This window comes from Bombyx mori, chromosome 9 (genome assembly GCF_030269925.1).
Source record: "Bombyx mori chromosome 9, ASM3026992v2".
NCBI lineage: Eukaryota > Metazoa > Arthropoda > Insecta > Lepidoptera > Bombycidae > Bombyx > Bombyx mori.
In genome coordinates this window covers 5,714,562-5,727,344 of record NC_085115.1, presented here as the reverse complement: position 1 = coordinate 5,727,344, position 12,783 = coordinate 5,714,562, and the positions used below count along the sequence as shown (strand labels likewise).

General features: G+C 35.3%; 1 long non-coding RNA gene across 1 annotated transcript; it reads right to left on the bottom strand.

The window, feature by feature from the left end:
* Positions 1 to 5,301: 5,301 nt before the first annotated feature.
* On the bottom strand, positions 5,302 to 10,040 carry LOC134199349 (uncharacterized). The gene is made up of 3 exons (XR_009973802.1): positions 9,846 to 10,040; positions 8,584 to 8,703; positions 5,302 to 5,410 (listed from the first exon to the last, which is right to left on the bottom strand). It is a non-coding gene; the product is annotated as an uncharacterized LOC134199349 (long non-coding RNA).
* Between the last annotated feature and the right edge of the window lie 2,743 nt (positions 10,041 to 12,783).

Genomic DNA, 12,783 nt, shown 5'->3' with positions numbered 1-12,783 from the left:
CGAGCTCACAGCCCACCGGATGTTAAGTGGTTACCGGAGCCCATAGGCATCTACAACGTAAAACCGCCACCCACCTTGAGATGTAAGTTCTAAGGTCTTAATATAGTTACAACGGCTGCCCCGCCCTTCAAACCGAAACGCATTACGGCAGAATAGGCGGGGTGGTGGTACCTACCCGTGCGGACTCACAAGAGGTCCTACCACCAGTAAAAAGTCTTGTGTTGCATGATAGCTACCCGCCACATTCAGTACCTTCTTCTCCTACTTTTGTTTTTTTTTCTTGTCTCGTGTAACTATTAATGAGATTTAGAGAGAACAAATACCTAATTCAAATGAAAGAATGAGAGCGTGGTGGTAAAATAAAACACTGTAGATACGTATCCGTATTCGCCTATTTGTTTGGATGGAATTTGACTCAAACATTTACTGGGATAAGCTTGACGTCATACATAAAGCTTTGTGATGTGCCAACATCGTGTGAGCCTCTTAGTACTTTTATTAAACTTTCTTTGTGTATTCTAAGAAAAGAAAGTCAACGACGATTTCGTGGAATATGGCATAGTAGATCAAAGCCCGATGTTTTATAACAAATCTTAATAAGTATTTGTAAACTGCAATCATTGTATTTTTGTTTAAAGTTTTTAAGCGACGTAATCATTGTCTAATTCGTAATTAATGTCATAGATTGTTGAACGAACTCATCAGCAATCCGGTGTTAAGTGGTCACTGAAGTCCATAATCATCATAGCATGAATGTCGCCACCCGCCTTGAGACATGAGGTCAAAATCTCAATTGTATTTATTACATCAACAAACGTACAAACATTAAAGTTGAAACCAATGCCTTACACAAGTGACCATGCATAAAATCATTGAGTTTTCAAATAAATTAGAATATTCGCCGTCACGACTTAAATAAAACTGCGTCACAGAAACCCTGTTGTGATTTATGTATTCGTGTGAAACTCTTTATGTAAAATACATCTCATAAAGTTCCGTTCGGTTCGTCCGTTTAGAAATAACCTGAGGGTTCTTTTCAAATTCGCCCTTATTTCTGGGGCACGATTGAAGGTAGGTTTTTTTTTATAGCACGGACACAGTAATCTAGTTCAGGTGTGCTGCCGAGAAATCTCGTCGGATCTGAGGTCGCATACGTTCCCCGATTTTATTGCATATTGAGACGTACTATTCGCCTGAAATATTCTTAGGCCCAAAATATTATATAGAGGTCGATCGCTGTCAGACTATTTGGTAACGAAATTCAAAAAGAACGATCCAATATCATTCTTGTACTTAAAAGTTACGGTATTTGCCACCTGCGCCTTATTTACACCTAATTTTCTTTGACTCTAATGTGTAAATGAAAAATCACAGCTGTAAGAATGATTATGTTATTTGAGACACTAGAATGTGTTTTCCCAAATATATCAGTCAGAATTAACGCAAACTACGTATGAATATCTAGTGAACGAAGCTATACATTGAAACAACTTCGACGGCAAGAAAGTTTGAAACAGTTACGCTGGCAGTAGAATTAATACTCGCGGAGAAGGAATATTGCAAGAAGAGGATTTCCGTACTTAGGACAGTCAGCAGGTGTTAGCGGGAATGGATATTGTGCGCCTCGATATCGTTAGAATGCTGTCGAAATAGCAACGTTACTATGCCTTTGCAGCCACAGTCTTAAACGTCTAGATCTCTGTGCAGCTTATAAACATTTCTGCTATAAAAAGTAGAAGTGTGTTTTTGACGTAAATAAGATCTTGCATAATCTTTGTTTTAGAAAAAGCACGGTTTTTAACTAACGTGCCTTTTCATTAATGATGGTACTAATAACATATTAATGTACCCGATAAACATTACAATGAATTTCGCCACTCATTTTAAGATGTGAAATCGATGTTTATTGTACTGTATGGTATAACGGCCGCCCTGGCCCTACAAACCGATTCGCATGACTGCTTCATGACAGATATAAGAAGGATATTGATACACACACATGCGGGCTCCAAATACATTGATTTTTATATAAAAATCGGTGTCTGTCGTAATATTTTAAATCCGGAATTCGCGTCACCCGATACGATTAAACCGGACGCCTTAACCCTTAGAATTTCTATCTACCTATCTACCTAATGATGCTGAAATGTATGATCAACAAAAATATTTAGTTTTTGTTCCATGATAACATACTTAGTTTCGTGAACAAACTTTTTCCATTTCGCCTAAGACCTTAGTTGGATATACGAATGTTTTCGTGTTATTTCTCTTACAGTAAACATTAACTAAAGAAGTTATTATAGTAACTACTCTTTACTTAGACTATTTTTACTAACATGTGTCAGTTTATATGCCTGGATGTTTGTTGCTCAGTCCCGTAAAAATGGCTGATAGGATTTGAATGACACGATAATGACGCACAAAGACAGTTTATGTCTCCAATAAGCTCATGGGGTATTTTTATCGTGATAAATGACCTGATCTGTGTAACGCCAGCCGATATTGCATCTGCTACAATAAATATGATAGTGTGTTCGCTAGTTGATTATGCGTGCCAACAGATCTACAAATCGACAGATAGTTTATGGGCCATTAAATGACTCAAATAACTCATTATCCCGGTCAAATACGTGTTCCATTCATACTGAATTACGTCGTCTCTTATTATTAATAATACCTAGCAGTCTGGTTATGGTTTAATTAAGTTACCAACGTTAAAATGCCCTTTGGCTGAATTAATTGTGATTGAATGAATTATTTTCACGCACGAGCAGGGTTTTAGGTCAGAGGACCTTAACAGCAATAGTTTTCCTGTCTATTAATCGAAAGATATGGGTATACGACCCTCGCATCCTCGAGTTATTGCCATCTACCGCTTAACCTGTCTATTTCCTTACTTTACTACCTAATTTTTAACCGCCTATATTCTGACTTGAGCTCAAATGGTAGAGCATATTGCAAGTCGGCACGTTTTGTTATCACCATTCTGAATATTTCTATCTTGAAGCAATCATTGCTTCCGGTTTGAAGGTCTTGATACCCTTATTTTTTAGATCGGTCAATTTCCTAAGACATTCTCTGAGCTCGCGTGTCAATCACTAGAAAAACACTTTGTTTGCCATTACAACAACTGCTCCCATTATTATTTGTAGATGTCACCTAAAATCTTCTAGAATTTAGAGCCGACTAAAATATTATACTATTAAAACTAGTACTTCAGTTTATGAAATCTTATCTATTAGTTAAGGTGATTTATCTAATATATAAAATTCTCGTGTCACAATGTTCGTTCCCATACTCCTCCGAAACCGCTCGACCGATTCTCATGAAATTTTTTATGCATATTCAGTAAGCATGAGAATCGGCTTCTATCTATTTTTCATACCCCTAAGTGATTAGGGTTGTCCACCCCTAACATTTTTTTTTATTTGGACTTTTTTTTTTATAATGAGGTACTATGTGGTTGAATGAGGTTTTGTTATTTTTATTATATATTTCCTCATCGTTCACAGCACTACATACCTCTTTCACTCATTTACCACATCCTTACACACTTACAATAAGTTCGTTTTTTTTTCTACACTAGAAATTCCCTAGAAATCTTATATATGGCAAAACAATGTTTGCCGGGTCAGCTAGTATAATATAATGTTATTCCACACCCCTCACTTCTTGGTAAGATAATTTAACAACTATTGTTTCGACTTTCTCAGCATACATAATCAAATAGTTTACTCATATTATTATGTTCTGTTATGTTAAATAAAAAAACAATTGATAAATACCCAAATTTAATCGCTTTTGTCGTTCAGGAATAATTAACATAAGGTCAACTGTTTTATTCATCGCATTGTATTCAATGTTAAAAGCGCTTTTTTTTTTACATTCGTGATATACATATGTAATTTAAGTGCATACATTTATTTTATCTATTTAGTAAATCAAAAGCATTTGGAAAAGAATTTATCGCTAGGAAAGATCGTTATTGTAAAGGCATTATCTAGGATCGGGTATTCGACGTCTGAATATAAATGCAGAGGATTGAACGCCAGTTGGAAGCAATATTTCACTGGACTACCGACGTGTCACTCTATCTACGTCTGCTTAATATAGAAGACCTGGATAATGACATTCACACCAACACGATAATGAGATTCTATTTATTGAAAATCTTTATGTTATTTATTTGTTTATTTATTACACTGCATAGATATTATTGGTGGAATTTATGCCTAAGGGATTATCTATCAGTCAGCCAAGGGTGATGATGACAAGAACGTGCATTAGTTTGCCTTTGCAGGCAGACGAGCATACGGCCCACCTGATGGTGAGTGGTTACCGTCGCCCATGGACCTCAGCAGTGCCAGGGACAGAGCTAAGCCGCTGCTTACCGTTTAGTACTCTCCACAAGCGTCGTTTGAAGAAGGATATGTCATAGCGCTCGTGAAACACCGTGAAGGGGAGCTCATTCCAAAGCCGGATGGTACGTGGCAAAAAAGATATTTGGAAACGCACTGTGGATGAATGCAGCGGCTCCAGGTAGTATGGATGAACTCTACTCCGGTGGCGGGCGGTGCAATGGTAAAAACGAGATGATGGAATCATCTCAAACAGTTCCTCAGAGCAATCTCCAGGGAATATACGGTAAAAAATACAGAGAGAAGCGAAGTCCCTCCGCAGAACCAGAGGTTCCAAACGATTGGTTTAATTAATTAAAGAAAAAAATATTATTTACCAAGCTCAAGTTTTTTTGAAGCTAGTGACCCTAGGTTTCGTCTGCTCTTAATTTGGAAATATAATAATTTACTAATGAAAAAATATTATTTAACTTGATTTACAAATATATGATACAGTTTCAAATTGAAATTTCAAACTTATTAATAAAAAAAGCTATATTTATTAGATATAATTAGCTATCTGCCTAACGGAGTAATAAGCAAAAATTGTAATCTAGTCATTTTTCAAATGGTTTAGAAAAATACATGAAACTTGCAAATATAATTGGTAACAATTTGCAACGAAAAAAAATTCATCAATGATCTAAACTAGAGAATGTGCTTGTTTCAACGTATACGACGCCATCTCAATTATATATTTAATTGACATTAATGTACATTTCTACCGACAAACTCACGAGCATTTTGATGGGTTTCGTGGCTTGTGGCGGGCGTCGAATAAGCGCGTGCCACCCGCATACCCGCATTAGTGGTATTGATAATACATCTAAGTACCATAGATAAACCTAAAGAAATACTCTCACAGTTCTAAAGAGATATAATTTTAATTTTTAAATATTTCATATTGCTTCGTTCCTGTGACCACGGATCCAATGACGTAGATTGAAGAATATTACATAGTTTGAAGAAATGACAGTTATTCCACATTGATGTTCGTAATCATTATCATTTATCTGAAAAACAGTGTTTAAAACATAGTAATATGAACATAAATATTCATCGCTTTAGGATATTCATAATTTGTGAACCCGCTAGCTAGTGAACACTGAAATATAGGTAACCTATTTTATAAACCAGAACACACTATTACTTCATAGCAGAAATAGGCACGAAGCTGGTGCCTATTCATACCCAGACAAAATAGACGTCCTTCCATCTTTGTTAAAAACTAGAATTTAAATCTTACCACGCGATAATTATGTAGGTACTCTTTTACGCCGTTTTGTATTTAGAATTTGAAATGAAAACTTGGAACTCTTTGGAATTCAAATAATCCTCCTTAAAGAGGAAAGGATTTGAACATCGAACTAAAAGCAGAATCTTACGGTTAGAACTGTATGCACATTAAAACGTTTTTTGGGTATACCCGACACGTGTAAAGTGCCCCTCTCTCCTATGTTAGGGAATGCCTTTGAAGAATCAACTCTGCCCCTAGATGAGTGGATTTGGAGAACATCAGATGAGTCACGAGTTTGTATTCAAGCTGTGTTTTCTTACTTTATCGCCGCCAAAAACATCCATACAGACTGCGCTATGCATCATAAAAACGAACCATCCTTCAAAAGCACACGCGGTGTAGCTATTTACATGCCACATCACAATGTATAATTATATTAATTGGATCACGCTGTCTGTACACGGTTTATGCAACACAGCTTTGATTTTAGGGGTATGTGATAGTGGTTACGGGGTTTGGCGTGTGACATCTGAACACGTGTGACGTCACATGCGGGCGCCACGGCGCGTGCCAAACCACTTTCGTTAATCGCGCCGCATCGTAATGACTCCCCTATCACTCTTTGCGTGAATGTTTTGAATAAACTATCGCAGCTAGGACTTACTTTCCGTAATACTTCAATATAAAATTTTCCTAGGTAATTAAAAAGATAAGAAGGAGCATTCCGCGTGCACATCTTTGATCCCGCTCAGTAGGGTCGGCACAGTGTACATTAGTACCGTCGGTGTACTGGAATAGCCTCTTGAGGTAGCAGCGAATAGGTAGGGGGAAAAAACAGTACCGTAAATTAATCTGCCCTTCAGTCTTAGGATTGTCTGGATTGTCGGACATCAATACTAACACCGGTGCATCGCTCAATACGAATGCACCGGATGTCTTATCCTTTAGACCACGACGACTTTAATAAGGCAGATCCTCCTGCCGCGCATTGACATTAAAGAAATAGTTTTAGAAGCTCGTGGTAGCCAGAATTACGTAACCGTAATTTTACGTACTATATTTTTCTTAAATAACTACCTATAATATTTTACAGCTGCAAAATCTAACGCTTCAGTTACTCGGGAGCGCTCTTTAGATGTTAAGAGCCGTTAAATAAATCCGGTTAATCGCTTGGTACAGCCTGGATCTATAACGGACACTCGCATTGTGCAGACGATGAATACTTTCATTGTATACAGAAGATATTAGTTCCGTGCCAAACTGACGTAAGTACAACAAAAAGATTAAGGAGTCCTTCGAGTTAAATGCAACGTTCCAAAGACTATTTTCAAATGCAAGCCCTTCAAAACGTGTTGCGTATAAGAATCTAAAAGGCACAAAGGTAAGACAAGATTGATGTAACGGTTCATGGTAAGTTTGCGCACGTGCTACGGCCGGGTGTGCCAAGAATTGAATAAAAGTAAAGGTAATCACAATGAGATCCTTCACGAATAGAGTTCACTACATCACTAACGTTAGCAGTAAGCTGATTGAATGTTTTTTTTTTTCTACACAATGGAATTGCTTGCGTAGCTTTCAAACTATAGGTACCTACAATCAATCAGCCTTGAAATTATTTTTAACTGTTTATAAGGAACCTTGTAAACAAGTTAGGTACCTACTTTTTTTTTTATTGCCCTTGTAGGCAGACGAGCATACGGCCCACCTGATGGTGAGTGGTTACCGTCGCCCATGGACTTCAGCAATGCCAGGGGCAGAGCCAAGCCGCTGCCTACCTACTTATAGACAATTATGATGAGCTCGCGGTAGAGATAGCCAGGGTAATGGTACTTACCCCTGTATGTTCACAATTCACCCTGGAAACAGTACCTAACTATAATCCACGTTGTTATTCCTTTGTAGTAGATATTGTCGCTTCAACCTAGTTTAATTTGACTTTTGTTTTCTAATAAAGTCTTTAAAAACTAATTGTAGTTTTTAAAACACAAAGTATGTACGTTACTAGTCTAATATTATTCGATATTATCAACTACTGAAACGATTGAGCTATTACATTTTTCATTTCGCTCCATTTAATCTATGAACTCTATTATAGAACATTTAGATATGAACTTTTTGGCGGGAACGCGAGGAATGAAGTTATGTGATTTGTTTTATTTTGTCTATTTAGTGTTTCTTCGGGTTTAAATATGTAATAATGGTGGTTTATTAAATGTTTAATACCTGTGAAAGTGCACAAATGTGGGAAAATGAAACAAAGCCGCTGGACGTAACTTCTCGGGAACCTCCAAAAAGTCCACTGAAAAAATCTCAGTGAATGATCACCATTTTACTAAGATTATATTTCATCCCATATCATTTCATTTAAACAATGCGTGAGCTCATGACCCATCTGATGTTAAATGGTTATGAAATACGACTGTCTCAACCGGATCGCGTGACTGCTACATGGCGGAATGCACTACCAACTCGTTCAGGTTCAGCACACTACTAGCAAGAGTAATGCTTCGCAGAATCTACAACCGGATTGAAATTGCGACTTAATAAACATCTGACAAGAAATTCAGGGGGCTGTGTCTGTAAGTTAAGTTGCACATCGAACTCTTCGTCACATTCGACGAAAATGATAAATAGGTGGGTGGCGCATTTACGTTGTAGATGTCTATGGGCTCCAGTAACCACTTAACACTAGGTGGGCTGTGAGCTCGTCCACCAATCTAAGCAATAAAAAAAAACCTCATATCACAGCCATTAGATCAACATTATCTGAAACAATATATTTAAGGCGGTGACGGTTATCCGTTGTTCCGTCGTCTGGGTCGGGTATATAAATTGCCGTGCTGCTATCTTGAAGAAGCATTCTGACGCTGTCTTCAGATACTTACTTATTGATTTTATCTCTAAGTCGTCATCAAGATCTACATTTCTCTATTGTTTGTAGTTTCATACCTTACAAAAATGTGTACCTATGTAGGGTAGGTAATTTTTGAGTGGCAGTTGGTAGTAGTTGCATTTTTCCAACAGGAAAGGCCAAAGTATCACACCATACAGCCCCATCTTCTATATATTCTGTACGAAAAATAACATGAACGACATGAGAGAAGTTGATTTAATTTGAGACCAATTTAACAATGATTCATTTTATTATACCAGGTTGTTAGTTACTAGATTGCACTATTAGAATACACTATACACTATTACTAGATGAAATCAAGCATTTCAAAGGTATCAAAACAAAAATATCAATAGCAATGAAAAATCGATTCATAAGTCGATTGCTTACCACTTTCGAGTTTCAGTGAAATAGCACACTACTCTAGTTTTTTTTTTCTGTAAAATATACGGTACCGGTAAAATGGGGCGATTAGGGACAAATTCCAACTTTATGACCAATTTTAAGGTAGTTGTTGATGTATATAATGCTATATCAGGATCAAAATGATTGAGTCTTGGGGGCATCTTTGTTGTCCAATTTAAAACTATGCAACTAGCATTCCAGTTTAAGCAAAAAAAAAAATAGGTGTAATCCCTATTTACCCGGAAAATGCGGTTAATTGGGACGAAATGAGAAATTTGCTAGGGTTGGCACTACTTGGTTTTAATTTATTTATTAATTTAGTTGCACCAACAAAGTGATCATCAATAAAAACATTGAAAAGCTGACAAAAGTACATGGCAGATGTCACCTCAATTATAGGTGCAATCGACAGTGCATTAACAACAAAATATACTATAACTAAAACTTGATTACATTTATTTACTTAGGTATGATTAATTTATATTTACTTGGGAAATGATCCGCAACAGATTTGTCCTATAAGTTGTGAGACAATTAAAAAAAACATCTATTTCATCACTTAAAATTAGTTCAGCGCAATCGGACAACTCCGAATGAACATTGACGGAGACCACGCTACCGTGGAAATTATTGTAGTCCCAAAGGATTCTGTATATGGGAGAGTAAGCACCTAAATTCGAACGAGTGGGCTTTCTTATAAACGGTTTATATTTCTTCGTTCTTGGTAAGTACTTAGGGGCTGATATTTTTATCTGGGTTAAGAGATTAGGTGTGTCGGTTATTCCATGGATTAATCAGATGAATACCCCAACTCTGAACAAATATTAAATATTTTATTATGTATTATTTAGACATTTTTGTCCACCTTGAGATTTCATTGTTCTTGTTACATGTCTGTGCAAAATCGACTTACCTACTTATATTAAATTGCTTAGCTATTTCAACTAAAGACTTATTCCCAAGTTCATAGGCTTTTAATGCTGTTTTTAATATTAAGGGATCATATCTCTTATAAGGCTTTGCACTCTTTGATACGTACACGCGAGGCATATCTAAAAATAGAAAACAATACGTAACTGATAATATAAATATTTACCAAACAATAAAATAACACATTGATAATTTTGAATAAAAGTTCTAGACAAAAACATCTTGAATAAACCAGATTTTTACCAACAAATTTAAAAAATATTGCTAAAACTACATAGACAACCCTACAAACCTGTACCTATTTATATTAGGTCGTTTCCATTTCACGTATTCTCATCTCAATTGACCCCTTTTTCGTTGTTATTTGTACCTAAGACGTCCCCAATATCCCCAAAAACAACAGATTTTTACATGTATTTTTATTTTATCAAATACATTAAAACGAATAGCAACTGAGACTTACCTTTAATATATATGATGGTTCAAACACTAAATAACGTTTATAAATCACAGTCGTCTTCTATTATTATTAAATAAATAAAAGAGAGCAAAGTTTCTAGCACTAAAATAATTACCACCACAGGAAGTTAATTTGAAACGCGATTTTTTATAACTTAGCAGCTATTATGATGCACATTCAGAGTTGTTTTGTAAACTTTCAACATTCTACTATTAAACTATAAAAAATGGAAGATTTTGCAACGAATATAAAACTAATATTGAGCGTCGAAAGATTTTCCCGGTTTTTTCCCGATTCGCCTCTCAATCCCTAATCGCCCCATTTTACGGTACCTAGACAAAGCAACTCTAATACTTTGTGACTTTTTGGCGGGAATGCGAGATGTCAAGTTGTGCGATTTGTTTTATTTTGTCTATTTAGTGTTTCTTCTGGTTTCTTCAGGTTTAAATGTGTAATAATGGTGGTTTATTAACTGTTTAGTATCTGTGAAAGTGCACAAATGTGGGAAGATGAAACAAAGCCGTTGGACGAAACTTCTCGAGATCCTCCAAAAAGTCCACTGAATAAATCACCGTAAATGACTGCCATTTTACTGAGATTATATTTCATCCCTTATCATCATTTCAATTAATTTCATTTCATTTCATGTCATGTCATGTTTCATATTAAATTAATCAGCTTCATTTCATAATATCATATTTCATAAAAATATATATATAAGATTAGGCTGTATGGTGTGATACCTTTGCCTTTCCATTTGGAAAATAAAACTACTACTACTAATTCTTTGTAGTTTGTGGTTCCTTCAGTTCATTTTAAATAGTGCAGATTTTTTTAGATTAGTACATACCGGTAAAATGGGGCGATTAGGGATTGAAAGGCGAATCGGGAAAAAACCGGGAAAATCTTTCGACGCTCAATATAAGTTTTATATTCGTTGCAAAATCTTCCATTTTTTTGTAGTTTAATAGTAGAATGTTGAAAGTTCACAAAACAACTCTGAATATGCATGATAATAGCTGCTAACTTATAAAAAATCGCGTTTCAAATTAACTTCCTGTGGTGATAATTATTTTAGTGCTAGAAACTTTGCTCTCTTTTATTTATTTGATAATAATAGAAGACGACTATGATTTATAAACGTTATTTAGTGTTTGAACCAGCATATATATTAAAGGTAAGTCTCAGTTGTTATTGGTTTTAATGTATTTGATTAAATAAAAATACATGTAAAAATCTGTTGTTTTTGGGGATATTGGGGACGTCTTAGGTACAAATAACAACGAAAAAGGGGTCAATTGGGATGAGAATACGTGAAATGGAAACGACCTAAGTATAAATAGGTACAGGTTTGTAGGGTTGTCTATGTAGTTATAACAATATTTTTTAAATTTGTTGGTAAAAATCTGGTTTATCAAAGCGAAATTGGGAATAAGTCTTTAGTTGAAATAGATAAGCAATTTAATATAAGTAAGTCGATTTTGCAGAGACATGTAACAAGATCAATGAAATCTCAAGGTGGACAAAAATGTCTAAGTAATACATAATAAAATATTTAATATTTGTTCAGAGTGGGGGTATTCATCTGATTAATCCATGGAATAACCGACACACCTAATCTCTTAACCCAGATAGAAATATCAGCCCCTTAAGTACTTACCAAGAACGGAGAAATATAAACCGTTTCTAAGAAAGCCCACTATATATGTGTAAATATATATATATATATATTTTGTTGTTACTGCACTGTCGATTGCACCTATAATTGAGGTGATGTCTGCCATGTACTTTTGTCAGTTTTTCAATTTTTTTTATTGATGATCACTTTGTTGGTGCAACTAAATAAATAAATAAATTAAAACTATATATAAAAATAAAAGTAGTGCCAACCCTAGCAAATTTCTCATTTCGTCCCAATTAACCGCAATTTTCGGGTAAATAGGGATTACACCTATTTCTGCATTTTTTGCTTAAACTGGAATGCTAGTTGCATAATTTTAAATTAGACAACAAAGATGCCCCCAAGACTCAATCATTTTGATCCTGATATAGCATTATATACATCAACAACTACCTTAAAATTGCTCATAAAGTTGGAATTTGTCCCTAATCGCCCCATTTTACGGTACCTACTTGATGTACTATGAAGTTCATAATATAAGTGACGGAACCTTAGAAGAGAGCAAGTATGATCACAAATTAACCACAATTTTATTCAAGAAGAATATTCTAAAATTGATACTTAAATGTTTGTAAAAACTTAAAACTACCCTCTTTTGTTTCCCACTCTTACGGTTTATAGCTAACGCAGTTTTTTTTTATATTTCGCAGAAAATATGTCTCAAAAATCAAAAAAGAAAGGAAAGAATATATCTCAAGCTCTAAGGAAGTGCAAAATAAATACTGACCTACAGGTTACTACAGAAGGTTCTGTTATAGACAATCTCTACCAACCAGATCA